Below are 16794 nucleotides of genomic sequence, written 5' to 3' on the forward strand. Positions count from 1 at the left end.
GCACGTGAGAGCAAACAAGGACAACAATCAAACATGGCAAATGAAATCGACCCAGAGGACAGACCTCAACCTCATGTCCACACCTTGCAAGATTACACAACTCCTTCTCTCAATGGAGCCAACTCAAGTATCACTAGGCCTAGGGTGGAAGTTAACAGTTTTGAGATTAAACTTGTAATTATTCAAATGCTTTCCACCTCAATTCAATATGGAGGTCTACCCAGTGAAGATCTTAATGCTCATATCATAAATTTTCTGGGGATTTGCGATACATTCAAACAAAATGGAGTTTCTGAGGATGCCATAAAATTGAGACTATTTCCTTTCACTCTAAGGGATAAGGCACGGTCTTGGTTACAATCATGCCCTGCTGGAAGTTTTACAACATGGGAGGAATTAGCTTAGAAATTTTTGGCTAAATTTTTTGCATCTTCAAAGATCACAAAGCTTCCCAATGAGATAATGACTTTTTCCCACCAATGTCAAGAAAGTTTGTATGAAGCTTGGGAGAGATTCAAGGACCTATTGAGGAAGTGCCCACATCATAGCTTGCCCAAGTGGTTACAGGTACAAACTTTTTGTATTGCATTATCTCCTAATATAAAAATTACTCTAAATGCAGCTGCTGGTGGATCTTTTGAAAGAAAGGAAATTAATGAGGCATATGATTTTATAAAAGAGATGGCAAGCAATAGCCATTATCAACACAGTTTCGAAAGGAAGAAGCCTGCAGGAGTTTATGAGATTGATGCCATTATTGCACTCAATGCCAAGGTGGATAATATGGTAAGAAAGTTGGATTTGTTGACTACTAACTCTATTAATTCTATTGTGCAAGCATGTTATTGGTGTAGTGGACAACATGGAATTGGAGAGTGCATGTTGGATTCTTTAAATCTGTAAACTTTGGAGCAAGTCAACTATGTGATGAATCAAGGAAGGAAGAATTACCTGCATTCTAACTCTTATGATAACAGGTTGAGGAATCATCGTAATCTTTCTTATGGGAATCCAAACAATGCCTTGAATGCACCACCAGGTTTTCCTTCTCAAGAGAAAAGGACTCAAGATGACCTTCTCACTGCTCTCTCCAAATCTCACATGGACTTCATGAATGAAACTCAAGAAAATAACAAAATCCAACAAGCTGTGATAAGGAACTTGGAAATTCAATTAGGGCAGTTTATAAACATGATGGCTTCTTGACCCCAAGGTACGTTACCTAGTAAAACTGAGAAAAATCCCAAAGAACAGGTACAAGCTATCACTTTGAGGGATGGCAAACAATTAAAGGATCCAACCAAAAAGGAGGAAGAAAAGAAAGAGCAGAAGATGATCCCCATCATTGACCTAGAAGAGAAAGAGGAAGTAAAGCGTTATGTCCCACCTGTTCCTTTCCCACAAAGGCTCAAGAAATCATAAGATGATAAGAGCTTCCTCAAGTTTCTTGATGTCTTCAAATAAACATCCCTTTTGCTGAAGTCCTTGCTCAAATGCCTAGCTATGCGAAATTCTTGAAGGAGATCCCAAGCAAGAAGAGGAAGATCCATGATCAAGGAACGGTAATGTTAACAAAGGAGTGTAGTGCTATCATTCAAAATAAATTACCTCCAAAGTTAAAAGATCTAGGAAGTTTTTCTATCCCTTGTAATATTAGAAATCTTGATTTTGAAAAAGCTTTAGCAAATTTAGGTGCAAGTATTAATCTTATATCTTATGAAGTTTTTAAGATGCTAGGGATGGGAGAGCTGAAACGAAAAAGAATGTCTCTATAGTTGGCAGATTGATCAATCAAATACCCAAGAGGAATTGTAGAAGATGTGCTCATCAAGATAGGTAAATTTATTTTTCCTGTTGATTTTGTTATTCTTAACATTGATAAAGTAGAGAAGGATCCTTAATCCTTGGAAGACCTTTCCTTGCAACTGCAAGAGCATTGATTGATGTTTATGAAGGTAAATTAACCTTAAGGGTAGGTTAAGAGGAAGTTGTTTTTGATGTTCTTAAATCTTGTAAACTTCCTATGGATTATAATGATTGCTTTAGAATTGATGTTATTGATGATTGTGTAAAAGACACCTTGAATTTTGAAAATAAAGTGACCATTGATAAAGGTGACATTGATGATCAAAGCATCAAAGGTAAGGAAGTAAGTGAATTACCAAAGCAAGAATTAAAACAACTTCCACCTCATTTAAAGAATGCATTCTTAAGTGAGAATAATTCTTTTCCTGTCATTATTTCTTCTCATTTATCACTTGATGAAGAGAAAGGTTATAGCAGGTCCTAGAAAAGCATAAAAAAAGCCATAGGATGGTCAATTTCAGATTTACAAGGAATAAGTCCAAGTGTGTGCATGCACAAGATCCTAATGGAAGAAGACTACAAACCTTCAATTGAGCATAAAAGGAGATTGAATCCAAACATGAAGGAAGTAGTCAAAGCTGAAATCATAAAGCTTTTGGATGTTGGCATTATCTATCTAATTTTAGATAGCAGTTGGGTAAGCCCGATTCAAGTTATCCCGAGGATTAAGAAAAGACCACTTTCACTTGACCTTATGGTACTTTTGCTTATAGAAGAATGCCTTTTGGGTTATGCAATGCTCTTGCAACTTTTCAAAGGTGCATGATGTCCATATTTTTTTTATATGATTGAGAACTTTATTGAAATATTTATGGATGATTTTTCTATATTTGGTTCTTCTTTTGATTCTTGTCTTTATAACCTCTCTCTAGTAATGCAGCGATGTGAAGATACTAATCTTGTTTTGAATTGGGAAAAATGTCATTTTATGGTTAGTGAAGGCAATTGTTTTAGGGCATAAAATCTCAGGAAAAAGGGATTGAAGTGGACAAAGCCAAGATAGAGGTAATTGAAAAGCTACTACCTCCATATTCAGTAAAAGGAGTAAGGAGTTTACTTGCTCATGTAGGGTTCTATAGGAGATTTATCAAGGATTTCTCCAAAATCACAAAACCTCTTTGTAATTTATTAGTTAAGGATGTTTCTTTTGATTTTAACCAAGAGTATTTGAATGCTTTTAACAGGTTGAACAAAGAATTGATTTCAGCTCCTATCATTGCTACACCAGATTGGAGCCTACCTTTTGAACTCATGTATGATGCTAGTGATCATGCTATAGGAGCTGTTCTTGGGCAAAGAAAAGAAAAGAAGTTGCATGTCATTTATTATGCTAGTCATACATTGAATGATGCACAATTAAATTATACCACCACTGAAAAGAACTTCTTGCTATTGTTTTTGCTTTTGATAAATTTATAGCATATTTAATTGGATCTAAAACAATAGTCTACACTGATAACTCAGCTATTTAATATTTGTTAGAAAAGAAAGATGCAATGCATAGACTAATTCGTTGGGTTCTTCTCTTACAGGAATTTGATTTGGAGATTCGTGATAAAAAGGGAACCGAGAACCTTGTAGCTGATCACTTGTCAAGACTTGAGTTGGGGGAAGGAGGGCAAGCAGAGTTGCAAATTAATGAAGACTTCCCCCATGAACATCTTCTTCTTCTAGCAAATATACAAGCTCCATAGTATGCCGATATAGTTAACTACCTTGCTTGCAAGATTACTCCTCCCAATCTTTCTTATCAACAAAAGAAAAAATTCTTTCAGGATCTTAAATATTACTATTGGGAGGAGCCTTTCTTGTTCAAGTATTGTAGTGACCAACTCTTCAGACGATGTGTGCCGGAAGAAGAGATGGAAAGTGTTCTTCATTTCTATTATTTAATGGAATGTGGAGGACATTTTGGAACAAGCAAGATGGTAGCATGTATTTTAGAAAGCGGTTTGTATTGGTCTAACTTGTTTAAAGATGCTTTTAACTTTGTTCGTATTTGTGATCGTTGTCAAAGGTTATGAAATATCTCTAAGAGACATGAGATGCCATTAAACAATATCCTTGAAGTGAAGATCTTTGATGTTTGGGGCTTGGATTTTATGGGACCGTTTCCATCTTCTTATTCCAACCAATACATTTGAGTAGCGGTGGATTATGTCTCGAAGTGGGCAGAAGCTGTTGCTCTTCCAAGCAATGATGCCAAGAGTGTAATGAACTTCATGAAGAAATATATTTTCACACGTCATGGTACTCCAAGAGCAATAATCACAGACGAAGGTAAGTATTTTTACAATAAGTACTTAGATTCTCTTCTTCCAAAATATGGTGTTACTCATCGTGTAGGTACCCATATCAGCCTCAAACAAGTGGACAAGTGGAGGTAACTAATAGGGAGATCAAGAAAATACTAGAGACCACAGTTAGCCAATCAAGGAAGGACTGGTCAAAGAAACTTGATGATGCACTTTGGGCCTATAGAATAGCATTTAAAACACCAATTGGTATGTCTCCATATCAAATGATTTATGGTAAGGCATGTCATCTTCCTGTTGAGTTAGAGCATAAGGCATATTGGGCAATCCAGTTCCTTGACTTTGATGTCAAAGAGGTTAGTAAAAAAGGTTACTTCAATTGAATATGATAGATGAAATGAGACTTCATGCTTATGAGAACGCCAAGATGTATAAAGACCATACCAAATAGTGGTGTGATAAGCACATTATTCTGAGAAATCTGAAGGTAGGCCAACACATATTGCTCTATAAATTCTAGACTTCATCTTTTTCTAGGAAAATTGCGCTTTAGGTGGTCGGGACCATTCACGATCAAAGAAATTTTTCCACATGGTGCAATTGAAATAGTGGATGGAAACCAGAGTTTCAAAGTCAATACTCAACGATTGAAAGTTTACCAAAATGGAGAGTTTGATCCAGCCAAAACCACTATAAGTCTTGCTTAATCTTGCCTAAATTTGGTCTAGTGCGTTGAGCTTAACGACATTAAAAAAAGCGCTTGTGAAGGAAACCCATATTCTTTTCCCCATCTCTCTTATTTTGGTTTATTTTTGTTATTTCTTTTTATCATTCCCCCAAAAACTTTAATCATGCTTGTTCTTCTGTTTTTAGTTAAGTTCTTTAAGGTAAAAGTTGAGACACAGGCTCTAGCATGCCCAAGCCGTGCCAGTTAACACGCCCGTGCTGTCAAAAGGTGCAAAATTGGTCTTCCAGGTTCAGACTCTAGCAGCCCTAGCCGTGCTAATCAGCATGCCCATGCTAGGTAAGACAATTTTTTCCTCACAGGTCAGAATCTAGCTCGCCCTAACCGTGCTCATCAGCATGCTCGTGCCAGGTAAGACAATTTTTTCTCATAGGTCATAGGCTCTAGCACGCTTAAGTCGTACTAGGTAGCATGCTCGTGCTTCAACGAGATGTCGATCTCTAACTGTGCTCACCATAGCACGCCCATGCCAGCCACCGCCTCAAAGACTCAGAAGTCAGCACGCCCCAACCGTGCTACGTAGCACGGTACGTTTTTAAAAACAACACGCCCTTTCGATTACCACGCAACTCTTCATTGCCTCCCTATTTAAAGTGCACGCCTAACCCCTCACCTTCATTTTCTCTCTTCTTCTTCTCAAAGCATGCCCTTCTTCCTCTCCTTCATATCTCTCTTTTTCTCTCCACCAAAAGCTTAGCATCCCTTTTCTTTTCTCTTCTCTTTCTTTCACCATGCCTCCAAGATATAAACGAAGCAGATCTGCCGCTTCAGTGGCCGCTAGAATTCAGCCAACGGTTCCTCCTCCTATAGTTCCTCCTCCTACGGCTCCTGCTCCTCCTCTATTTGAGTTCGGCTGGCCAGAACAATAGGAAAGGTACAATAAACTCTCTCTTCGCCTTATTTTGCCTAATCGCTTTATTGATGAATATGCTCTAGCAAAAGTAAGGCTTAGAGATGTTGTGTTAGAACCTCTTAAGAGCATTGGGTGGGAACAATTTATTGCAATGAAAGACTTTGTTTATGCACCAATGACCTTAGAATTCTTGAGTTCATATTCTTCTCTTATTCGTCTGTTGCCTAATAATTTCCCTAGTAAAATTAAGTTTAGGCTTTTTAGGAGAAATTATGAGCTTTCAGTAAACGAAGTTAGTCATATCTTTGGGTTCCCCATTGAAAATGCCCTTAACCAAATACCTAAAGATTTTAGAGATCGAAGCACATGGACAACACTAACTGGGGAGAATAACTATAATCCTAGATTGTCAAAAGCTTCTAAATTGAGAAACCCAGCCTATCAGTATATTCACAAATTTTTGGCCAACACAATTTTTGGGCGTAGTGAGAGTGATGGAGTGTTGAGTCTAAATGAATTATACTTTATCTGTGCAATAGATCAGAGGATATTTATTAATGTTGGCTATTGGTTATGACAACGATGGGCTAGAATAGCAAGGGCAAACAAGGGAGCTATTATGATGGGGTGTTTTGTGACCCGTATTGCATCCTATTTGAGAGTTTGGAACCTTGCTCGGCCAATTTATGACATTGTGGGAGGTAGAAAGGGTACTAGACTTGACTTAAGTGTCATGGTACATATGAAATTAGCAGAGAAGGTAGGGGATTCATCCCATATTGTGAGATCCCGAGAAGAGAGTTTTGATGATGAGGAAGCTAAAGAGGCTGGCGATACTAATCTGGAGGAGGATAATCCGTAATCCTTCCCTGGTTTTGGTACTTTTTTTGGTGCAGGTACCTCTAGAGCTGGCCCTTCCTTTCAGGGAGCGTCTGATTTGTCCAACGATGAAGTTTTCGTACGTATGATGTCTAGAATGGACATGTTTGATGCCGCCTTAATGGAATGGAGACTATGATATCTGATTGGTTCCAATCCATAGAAATTATGCATGGGAGCCTCGACTCTCGAAGAGATACCATGCAAAGCCAATATCAGGGAATTGCTAGCCAACTCCAAATAGTAATTCAATTGCTGCAACCGCATCCACCTCCACAACCTGAGGATTAATTATTTTTGGTTATTTTTCATTTTTCATTTTTTTCCTTTTATTTAATTGTACTAAGTATTTTGGACATTATGTTTCCTTGTTTTTAGTGTTTTTTTTTTTTTTGTAGCTTTAATAATTTTCAGCACCCAACTCTTATCATATCTTTTCCTTCAAATTTTATTTTATTCTTCAATACAATGGTGGTTGATAGGTGTTAATTTCATAGTATTTTTTAATATAGTTTTTATTAGAATTTCAGTAAGTTTTTATTACTTTAACTTGATTTTAATTCACTTCTAGTATAATTGTGTTCAAAGCTTCCTTGATTCTTAATCCGCTTGATCTAAGAGAAAATTGTAGGAATTTGGCGCAGAAAAGAGCTTTACAATGCAAGACACTTAGCTTCTAGCACGCCCAGGCCATGCTAGAAGGCATAACCGTGCTAGAAGCTAAGGAAACCAAAGGATAAACAGAAGAGAGCACGGCCAGGGTGGTGTCAAAAGGCACGGCCGTGCTACAATTGGACCAGGGCGTGTCAAGCCTAGCACGCCCATGGCAATTCTAGGCAGACTTCCAGAAGAAAGCAAGCCCTGCCTGTGCTTGGTAGCACGCCCGTGCCTTAGGGAATCATTAGCCCGTACTGCCTAGCACACCCTGTGCTTCACTAGCCAGACTTCCAGACTAAAGCACACCCAGCTCGTGCCATGAAGCACGCCCGTGCTGCGAGGCGGAACCAGCGTGAACTAGATACGCAAATCAAGTTTTTTTCACATGGGCCGACCTCAGGGAGTTTCCTAAAAACACTAAACAAGACCTAGACCTATTTTGGGAGAAAAAGGAGTCCTAATCAAGAGGAAATCAAAAGCCTAAACAGTCTTGATCTCCTATAAAGGATTTTGCACTAAATAAGGATTCTATTTCCTAAAAGGAATCAAACTCACCTCCATGAGCTCTATATAAAGAGGGAAACTTCTCATTGCTAGGGATCTCATTTTTAGGCAATTCTCTACTTAATTCTCTCTCTCTCCAAGACTTCAAGCATCATAGATTTGTGCCAAGAATCAAGGAAGCCATCCATATAGTTATGACACAGTTTTTATCCTAAACTCTTCATCTTGTTTCTTTCTTTTATTATTGTCTTTAAATATGATGAATGATTCAAGTATGATTGAATTTAATTTAATTACTATGTCCAGCTAAACTCTTATACTAGGGATTTGATGTAATTTAATTCGATTCCAGTTTATAATATTAGATTTGTTTTTCTTTGTTCTCGTTATAAATTATTATTGTGCTTAATGCTTCCAGGCAGAAAATTTCCCCTGGATTGAGTTATTTCAATAATCACATTCGGGAGACGGGTTATTGATATGAAAAAGATAATAATTTACTTGAGAATAATAACTTGATGCGGAAGCTATATGGTTTGACTCAAGGGGGATTTTCATAAGTTAATAAATCATTAAGTTGTGAACTCACAAAACAACCATAAAACCTAATGATCTGATTTATGTTTAATTTCACTATTAAAAGATAGGAAATTAAACTGGATTAGAATAGCTAACAATAAATCGGGAGAGCTTGTTAGTAACTTTAGGGTTGTTTCTCCTACTTGAACAATTAAAGTTGATTAATGAACTAATAGAATAAGTTGGATAGAATTAAGTGAAATCAAATTCCCTAGTAGCTTAATTCTCTGATTTCCTTTCACCTGAATTTTGAGTTTGATCTCTTCTGTTTTTACTTTAAAGTTTATTTACCTTATAGCAATTCTCTCTTATCATCGTCTAAATAATAATAGGTTAACATAATTTTGGTAATTGATAAACAATCCCTGTGGATACGATACTCTCTTACTCTATATTACTTGTTACGATTTCGTACACTTGCGAAAAACGCTGTCAAGTTTTTGGCGCCGTTGCCGGGGATTAGCGTATCAATATCAATACGAATTACCCTATTGTTAATTTACACACTCTTTTGCTTTTATTTAATTTTCTTTTAAGAACTATTCCAGGTATTTTATGCAAAGAAGATCAAGGAAGACTGAACCTCTAATCTTTGATCCGGAAATTGAAAGAACCTGTCGTAGGCATAACGCTGCAAGAAAAGCACGCGAAATAAAACCCGAACAAGAAGCAGACATGGCCGACGAAAACGAAAACAGAAACGAGAACATAGTTGGACCACCACTTCAACATCCGGTCCGTACTTTAAGGGATTACACAACACCTAATCTGAATGGGACAACCTCAAGTATTACTAGACCTAGGGTAGAAGCTAATAACTTTGAGATTAAACCCGCAATCATTCAAATGCTCTCTACCTCAATCCAATATGGGGGTTTGCCTAGTGAAGATCCTAATGCTCACATCACCAATTTTCTGGAGATTTGTGACACATTCAAGCAAAACGGTGTTTCTGAAGATGCAATCAAGCTGAGACTTTTCCCTTTTACTCTTAGGGATAAGGCAAGGTCTTGGTTACAATCATGTCCAGCTGGAAGTTTCACCACATGGGATGAATTAGCTCAAAAATTCCTAGCTAAATTCTTTCCATCCTCAAAAACCACTAAGTTGCGCAATGAGATAATGACATTTGCTCATCATGATCAAGAGAGCTTGTATGAAGCTTGGGAAAGATTCAAGGACTTGTTAAGAAAGTGCCCACATCACAGTTTGCCCAAGTGGTTACAGGTACAAACTTTCTATAATGCATTATTTCCTAACATCAAAATTACTTTAGATGCAGCTGTAGGTGGATCCTTTGAAAAGAAAGGGATTGATGAGGCATATGAGTTGATAGAAGAGATGGCAAGCAACAGCCATTACCAAAACAATTCCGAAAGAAGAAGAACCGCAGGAGTCTATGAAATAGACGCCATTACAGCACTTAATGCCAAGGTAGATAACATGGTAAGAAAATTGGACATGTTAACTACTAATCCTGTAAATTCTGTTATGCAAGTGTGTGATAGGTGCAATGGACAACATGGAATTGGAGAATGCATCATGGACTCCTTAAATCCACAAACTCTGGAACAAGTGAACTATGTGATGAATCAAGGAAGAAAGAATTACCCTTATTCAAATTCATATGATAACAGGTTAAGGAATCATCCTAATCTATCTTACGGTAATCCTAACAATGCCTTGAATGCACCACCTGGTTTCCACCCTCCAGAAAAGAAATCCCATGATGACCTTCTCACTGCTCTTTCTAAATCACACATGGAGTTCATGAATGAAATGAGAGAGAACCATAAAATCCAGCAGGCTGCAATAAGAAATTTGGAGATTCAACTAGGGCAATTTGCAAACATGATGGCATCTCGACCTCAAGGTACGTTACCTAGCAATACTGAAAAGAATCCAAAAGAACAAGTGCAGGCTATCACCTTGAGAAGTGGCAAACAATTAGATGAACCACCAAGGAAAGAAAAGGAAGAAAAAGAACAACCAAAGGTGCCTATCATTGACTTAGAAGGACAGGAAAATGTAAAACCCTATGTCCCCCCTGTTCCCTTTCCACAAAGATTAAAGAAAGCACAAAATGACAAGAGCTTCCTCAAGTTTCTGGATGTGTTTAAGAAGCTTCAAATCAATATTCCTTTTGCTGAAGCTCTTGTTCAAATGCCTAGCTATGCTAAATTCCTAAAAGATATCTTGAGCAAGAAACGAAAAATTGATGATCAAGGAACGGTAATGTTAACGGAGGAGTGCAGTGCAATTATCCAAAACAAATTACCTCCAAAGTTAAAAGATCCAGGAAGTTTGTCTATCCCTTGTAACATTGGTAATCTTGACTTTGAAAAAGCTTTGGCAGATTTAGGTGCTAGCATTAATCTTATGTCCTATGAAGTTTTTAAGATGCTAGGTATGGGAGAGCTCAAACCAACAAGGATGTCTTTGCAATTAGCAGATCGTTCAATTAAATATCCTAGAGGAATTGTAGAAGACGTGCTTGTAAAGGTAGGTACATTCATCTTTCCTGTTGATTTTGTTATTCTTGACGTTGATGAAGACAGGGAAGGATCTCTAATCCTTGGAAGACCTTTTCTTGCAACTGCAAGAGCATTGATTGATGTTTATGAAGGTAAGTTGACTCTAAGAGTTGGACAGGAAGATATTGTATTTGATGTACTTAAATCTTGCAAACTTCCTATGGACTATGGATACTGTTTTAGAATTGATGTTATTGATGAATGTGTGGAAAACACTTTGCATATCGAAAATAACATGAATGAATCAAGTGTCTTGAATGAAAAAGAAAAGGAACCACCTAAGCATGAACTGAAACAACTTCCACCTCATTTAAAACATGCATTCTTAGGTGAGGACCATTCTTTCCCTGTTATTATTTCTTCTCACTTAACGCTTGATCAAGAGGAAAGGTTGTTACAGGTTCTACGAAGGCACAAGAAAGCTTTAGGGTGGTCTATCTCGGATCTACAAGGAATAAGCCCGAGTGTGTGCATGCATAAAATCTTGATGGAAGAAGACTACAAACCTTCAATCGAGCACCAAAGGCGACTGAATCCAAACATGAAGGAGGTAGTCAAGGCTGAAATCATCAAACTTCTGGATGCCGGTATCATTTATCCGATTTCAGATAGTAATTGGGTAAGTCCTGTCCAAGTTGTTCCAAAGAAGGGAGGTATGATTGTTGTCTCTAATGAAAACAATGAACTAATCCCCACAAGAACAGTCACAGGTTGGCGTGTGTGCATAGATTACAGAAAACTAAATAAAGCAACACGCAAGGACCATTTTCCCCTTCCCTTTATTGATCAAATGCTTGAAAGACTTGCAGGTTATCCTTTTTATTGTTTCTTAGATGGCTATTCAGGGTACTTTCAAATACCCATAGTTCCTGAGGACCAAGAGAAAACTACATTCACTTGTCCTTATGGCACTTTTGCCTATAGGAGAATGCCTTTTGGGCTATGCAATGCCCCTGTAACCTTTCAAAGGTGCATGATGTCCATCTTTTCTGATATGGTGGAACAATTTATTGAAATATTCATGGATGACTTTTCTGTGTTTGGTTCTTCTTTGGATGCATGCCTTCATAATCTATCTTTAGTAATGCAACGATGTGAAGACACTAACCTTGTGTTAAATTGGGAAAAATGTCACTTCATGGTTAGTGAAGGTATTGTCTTAGGGCATAAAATCTCTCAAAAAGGTATTGAAGTAGACAAGGCAAAAATTGAGGTAATTGAAAAACTACCTCCTCCTAACACAGTGAAAGGTATAAGAAGTTTTCTTGGGCATGCAGGGTTTTACAGGAGATTCATAAAAGACTTCTCAAAAATCACTAAACCTCTTTGCAATTTGTTAGTTAAAGATGTTCCATTTGATTTTGACAAAGAATGTTTAGATGCTTTTAACAGGTTGAAGAAGGAATTAATCTCAGCCACCATCATCACCACACCAGATTGGACTTTACCCTTTGAGCTTATGTGTGATGCTAGTGATCATGCTGTAGGAGCTGTTCTTGGACAAAGAAAAGATAAGAAGTTGCATGTTATTTATTATGCAAGTCGCACATTAAATGATGCGCAACTAAATTATGCAACTACGGAAAAAGAATTGCTAGCTATTGTTTTTGCTTTTGACAAATTCAGGGCATATCTAATTGGAGCTAAAACAATAGTCTACACAGATCACTCGGCCATCAAATACTTGCTGGAAAAGAAAGATGCAAAGCCGAGACTCATTCGTTGGGTACTTCTATTACAAGAATTTGACCTTGAAATTCGAGACAAAAAGGGGACCGAGAACCTCGTTGCTGACCATCTTTCTAGGCTTGAATCGGGGGAAGAAAATACAAGCGAGCTACAAATCAATGAAAGCTTTCCCCATGAGCAACTTCTTCTAGTAGCAAATACTCAAACCCCCTGGTACGCTGACATAGTTAATTATCTTGTTTGCCAAATTCCTCCTCCCAATTTTTCTTACCAACAAAGAAAAAAATTCTTTCATGATATCAAATTCTACTATTGGGAGGAGCCATTTTTGTTCAAGTATTGCAGTGATCAGCTATTCAGGAGATGTATACCGGAAACTGAAATAGAAAGTGTCCTTAAATTCTGCCATTCAATGGAATGTGGAGGTCACTTTGGAGCAAGCAAAACAGCTGCGCGTATACTAGAAAGTGGTTTGTATTGGCCTAATCTCTTTAAAGATGCTTATAACTATGTTCATCTTTGTGATCGTTGTCAAATGTTAGGTAACATTTCAAAGAGACATGAGATGCCCTTAAATAGCATCCTTGAAGTCGAAATCTTCGACGTATGGGGTCTGGACTTCATGGGACCTTTTCCACCATCATATTCAAATCAATACATTCTAGTGGCGGTGGATTATGTGTCAAAATGGGCAGAGGCTGTTGCTCTTCCAAATAATGATGCCAAAAGTGTAATGAGCTTCATCAAGAAAAACATTTTTACAAGGCATGGCACTCCTAGAGCAATAATCACGGACGGAGGTAAGCATTTTGGCAATAAATATTTAGATTCCCTTCTTGCAAAATATGGTGTCACTCATCGTGTAGGTACTCCATATCATCCTCAAACAAGTGGACAAGTAGAGGTCACTAACAGAGAAATCAAAAAGATCCTCGAAACCACTGTTGGACAATCAAGAAAGGATTGGTCCAAAAAGCTAGACGATGCTCTATGGGCCTACAGAACGGCATTCAAAACGCCTATAGGTATGTCTCCATATCGCATGGTGTATGGTAAGGCTTGTCATCTTCCTGTAGAGTTAGAACATAAGGCGTTTTGGGCCATTCAATTTCTTAACTTTAATGCCAAAGAAGTCGGACAAAAGCGCTTGTTACAGCTAAACATGATGGATGAAATGCGCCTCCATGCTTATGAAAGTGCTAAAATATACAAAGATCGCACTAAACAATGGCACGATAAGCGCATTATCATGAGGGATCTAAAGGTAGGCCAACAGGTGTTGCTCTATAATTCTAGGCTCCGGTTATTCCCTGGTAAGTTGCGCTCTAGATGGTCTGGATCGTTCACAATCAAGGAAATCTTTCCTCATGGCGCGATTGAAATAGTGGATGGTAAGTCAAATCGAAGTTTCAAGGTAAATGCTCAACGTCTGAGAAGCTATCATAATGACAACTTTGAACCCATCAAGAGTACAATTGGTCTTCCTTAGCCTAAACTAGGCTAAGTGCGTCGAACTTAACGACGTTAAACAAAAGTGCTTGTGGGAGACAACCCATCTAATTTTCTTGCTAAATTTTCGTTCCATTTATTTGTTTTTATTTTCTGTTTTATTTGTCAAATTCCCAAATTTTCTCCATAAGTGTTCTTTTGTTTTAGTTAGAGTTTTTGTCGGAAAAAGTGAAAAATCCAGAGCAGAGCACGCCTAGGACGTGCTATATGGCACGCCCGTGCCATGGGGTGAGGAACCAGCACGCCCAGGTGTGTCTCGCAGCACGCCCTTGCGTTTTTCAAGGGTGCTGACACTTAAGAGTCAAAGAAGAGCACGCCCTAGCCGTGCCTCTCAACACGGCCGTGCCATAGAAAAGGGACAAACACACTTGAGGGTTAGAGAAGAGCACGCTCCAGCCGTGCCTATCAACACGCCCGTGCCATAGAGAAGAAAAAAATTCACTTGAAAGGTCAGGGACAAGCACGCCCCATGCGTGCCAGATAGCACGCCCGTGCTATCCGCAGGCGATTTTTGACAAGGGAGAGGCAGAGAAGAGCACGCCCAACCCGTGCTCAAGCGCACGCCCGTGCTATCTGCAGGCAATTTTTTCAACCCAAGGGTCAGAGAGAAGCACGCCCCAGGCGTGCTCAGCAGCACGCCCGTGCCAAGTACGCTTCTTCTTTTATTTTGCAGGTCAGAGGAGAGCACGCCCAGGCCGTGCTTATCAGCACGGCCGTGCCACGATCAGACCCACTCATTAATTGGAACCCCTATTTAAAGAGCACGCCTTCAACCCCTCTCTTTTCCATCTCGCACGCCCTAGCCGTCACCTCTTTTCTCTCAAATTTTCTCTTTTCTTCTCCCTTTTCTCTCAAATCAAACACTCTCCACCCAAAATTTTCATATAATCAACTCCAACAATGCCTCCTAGATACAAACGCAGCAGACCCGCATCCTCTGTTGCCGCTCGAAAGCGTTCAACTACGCGATCCTCCACGGCTCCTCAACCTCCGTCACCACTTGCACTACCATTCGAGTTAGCCTCATCCGAGCAACAAGAAAGGTACACAAAACTATCTCTTTGGCCTATTTTACCGAATAGATTTATTGATGAGGCTGCTTTAGCACAAGTGGGTCTTAGAGATCTTGTGTTAGAACCACTTAAGAGAATAGGGTGGGGGGAATTTCTTGCTATGAAGGATCTAGTCTATGCACCGCTTACTCTAGAATTTTTGAGTTCCTATTCCTCTTTTATTCAGTTTTTACCTACATCTCCCCCGAGCAAGATTAGATTTAGGCTTTCTAGCTAGGATTTTGAACTGTCTGTGAATGAAGTTAGTCATATTTTTGGATTCCCAACCGAAAATGCTCAGATACAAATACCTAGTGATTTTAATGCAAGAAATGCGTGGAACGATTTTACTGCTGAAGTAAGTTATAATCCTAGATATTCGAAAGCCTCTAAACTGAAAAATCCTGCCCTAAGATATGTACATAAATTCTTATCTAATACTATCTTTGGAAGGAGTGAAAGTTATGGTGTTCTGAGTTTAAATGAGTTATACTTCTTATGGGCCATTGAAAGAGGAATTTTACTCAATGTTGGGTATTGGTTATGCCAAAAATTTGCAAAAGTGGCTAGAGCTGACAAAGGCGCTATAATGGTGGGGTGTTTTGTGACCCGCATCGCTAGATATTTACAGGTTTGGCAACCACCTCGATCAGTACATGAGAGTGTTGGAGGTGGAAAGGGCACCCGACTAGATTTGGATGTTATGATCCACATGAAACTGATTGAAAAAGTCGGGGATGCATATCGAGTAGTGGGTGCTCCAGAGGTCAATCCTGATGATGCAGGAGCAGAGGCAGCCGGTGGTGCTAACATGGAGGAGGATAACCCTCCCCCTTTTGCCTCTTCTTTTGGTGTAGGCACATCCGGCGCTGGTCCATCGTTCCAAGGCACGTCCAACATGTCAAATGATGAAATCCTTGCAAGAATGATGTCTCGAATGGACCTTTTTGACACGCGCCTTAACGGAATGGAAACAATGATCGTAGACCGTTTCCAGTCCATTGAAATTATGAACGGCAGTCTTGATTCTAGGATGGATACCATGCAAGGCCAGCTCCAGACCATTCTCCAGCTTCTGCAGCCACCCCCACCACCGGAGAATTGACGGATTTCTCACTTATCTTTGTGTTTTGTTTATGTTTATTTATGTTCTAATACATTGATCTGTTTGTTTTCATTTTTTTTTTAGTTTGTTTATTTATTTGAATTTTTTTATAACTTTTTAGTAGTTTTTGTTCTTAATGTTTAGTTGCTCTTTTAGCTAAGACACATTCCACACCGGTTCTATTGTATTGTTCAATACAATGTTGGTAAGGTTTCTTTTACTCTCTTACTGCTTTCCTTCAAGTAATGCAATAAGTTTGGGGAATTTATACACATTGGGGACAATGTGACTGATTGAATTGGGGGAAGGGAATTTTAGCTAAAAATTTTTTTGTTTTTGCTTAACATGGTTGGTATGATTACAAGCAAGCTTGAAGGTTCTCATGTCTAGTAATAAGTGTCAAATATAATTGATTCTCAATTCTAGTATATTTAAGCTCTGAATTTGAAATTTTGACTTAAACATGTTCATTGATCTAAACTATTTGTTTCTAGATTTTTAAACACTGATTTTTATGAAAGTTATGATGTATAGGTGTGTTTTACTCTAAAGTTATTTAAACCTTGG

The 16794-nt window shown here is 38.5% G+C and overlaps 2 non-coding genes across 2 annotated transcripts; both read right to left on the bottom strand.

Moving 5' to 3' along the window:
- Window positions 1-444: 444 nt before the first annotated feature.
- On the bottom strand, window positions 445-551 carry LOC149495706 (small nucleolar RNA R71). The gene has a single exon (XR_016321536.1). It is a non-coding gene; the product is annotated as a small nucleolar RNA R71 (small nucleolar RNA).
- Window positions 552-9442: 8891 nt separating this feature from the next.
- On the bottom strand, window positions 9443-9548 carry LOC149495707 (small nucleolar RNA R71). The gene has a single exon (XR_016321553.1). It is a non-coding gene; the product is annotated as a small nucleolar RNA R71 (small nucleolar RNA).
- Between the last annotated feature and the right edge of the window lie 7246 nt (window positions 9549-16794).

This window comes from Jatropha curcas, chromosome 6 (assembly GCF_041381405.1).
Source record: "Jatropha curcas cultivar XTBG-Jc1 chromosome 6, XTBG_Jcur_1.0, whole genome shotgun sequence".
Lineage (NCBI taxonomy): Eukaryota > Viridiplantae > Streptophyta > Magnoliopsida > Malpighiales > Euphorbiaceae > Jatropha > Jatropha curcas.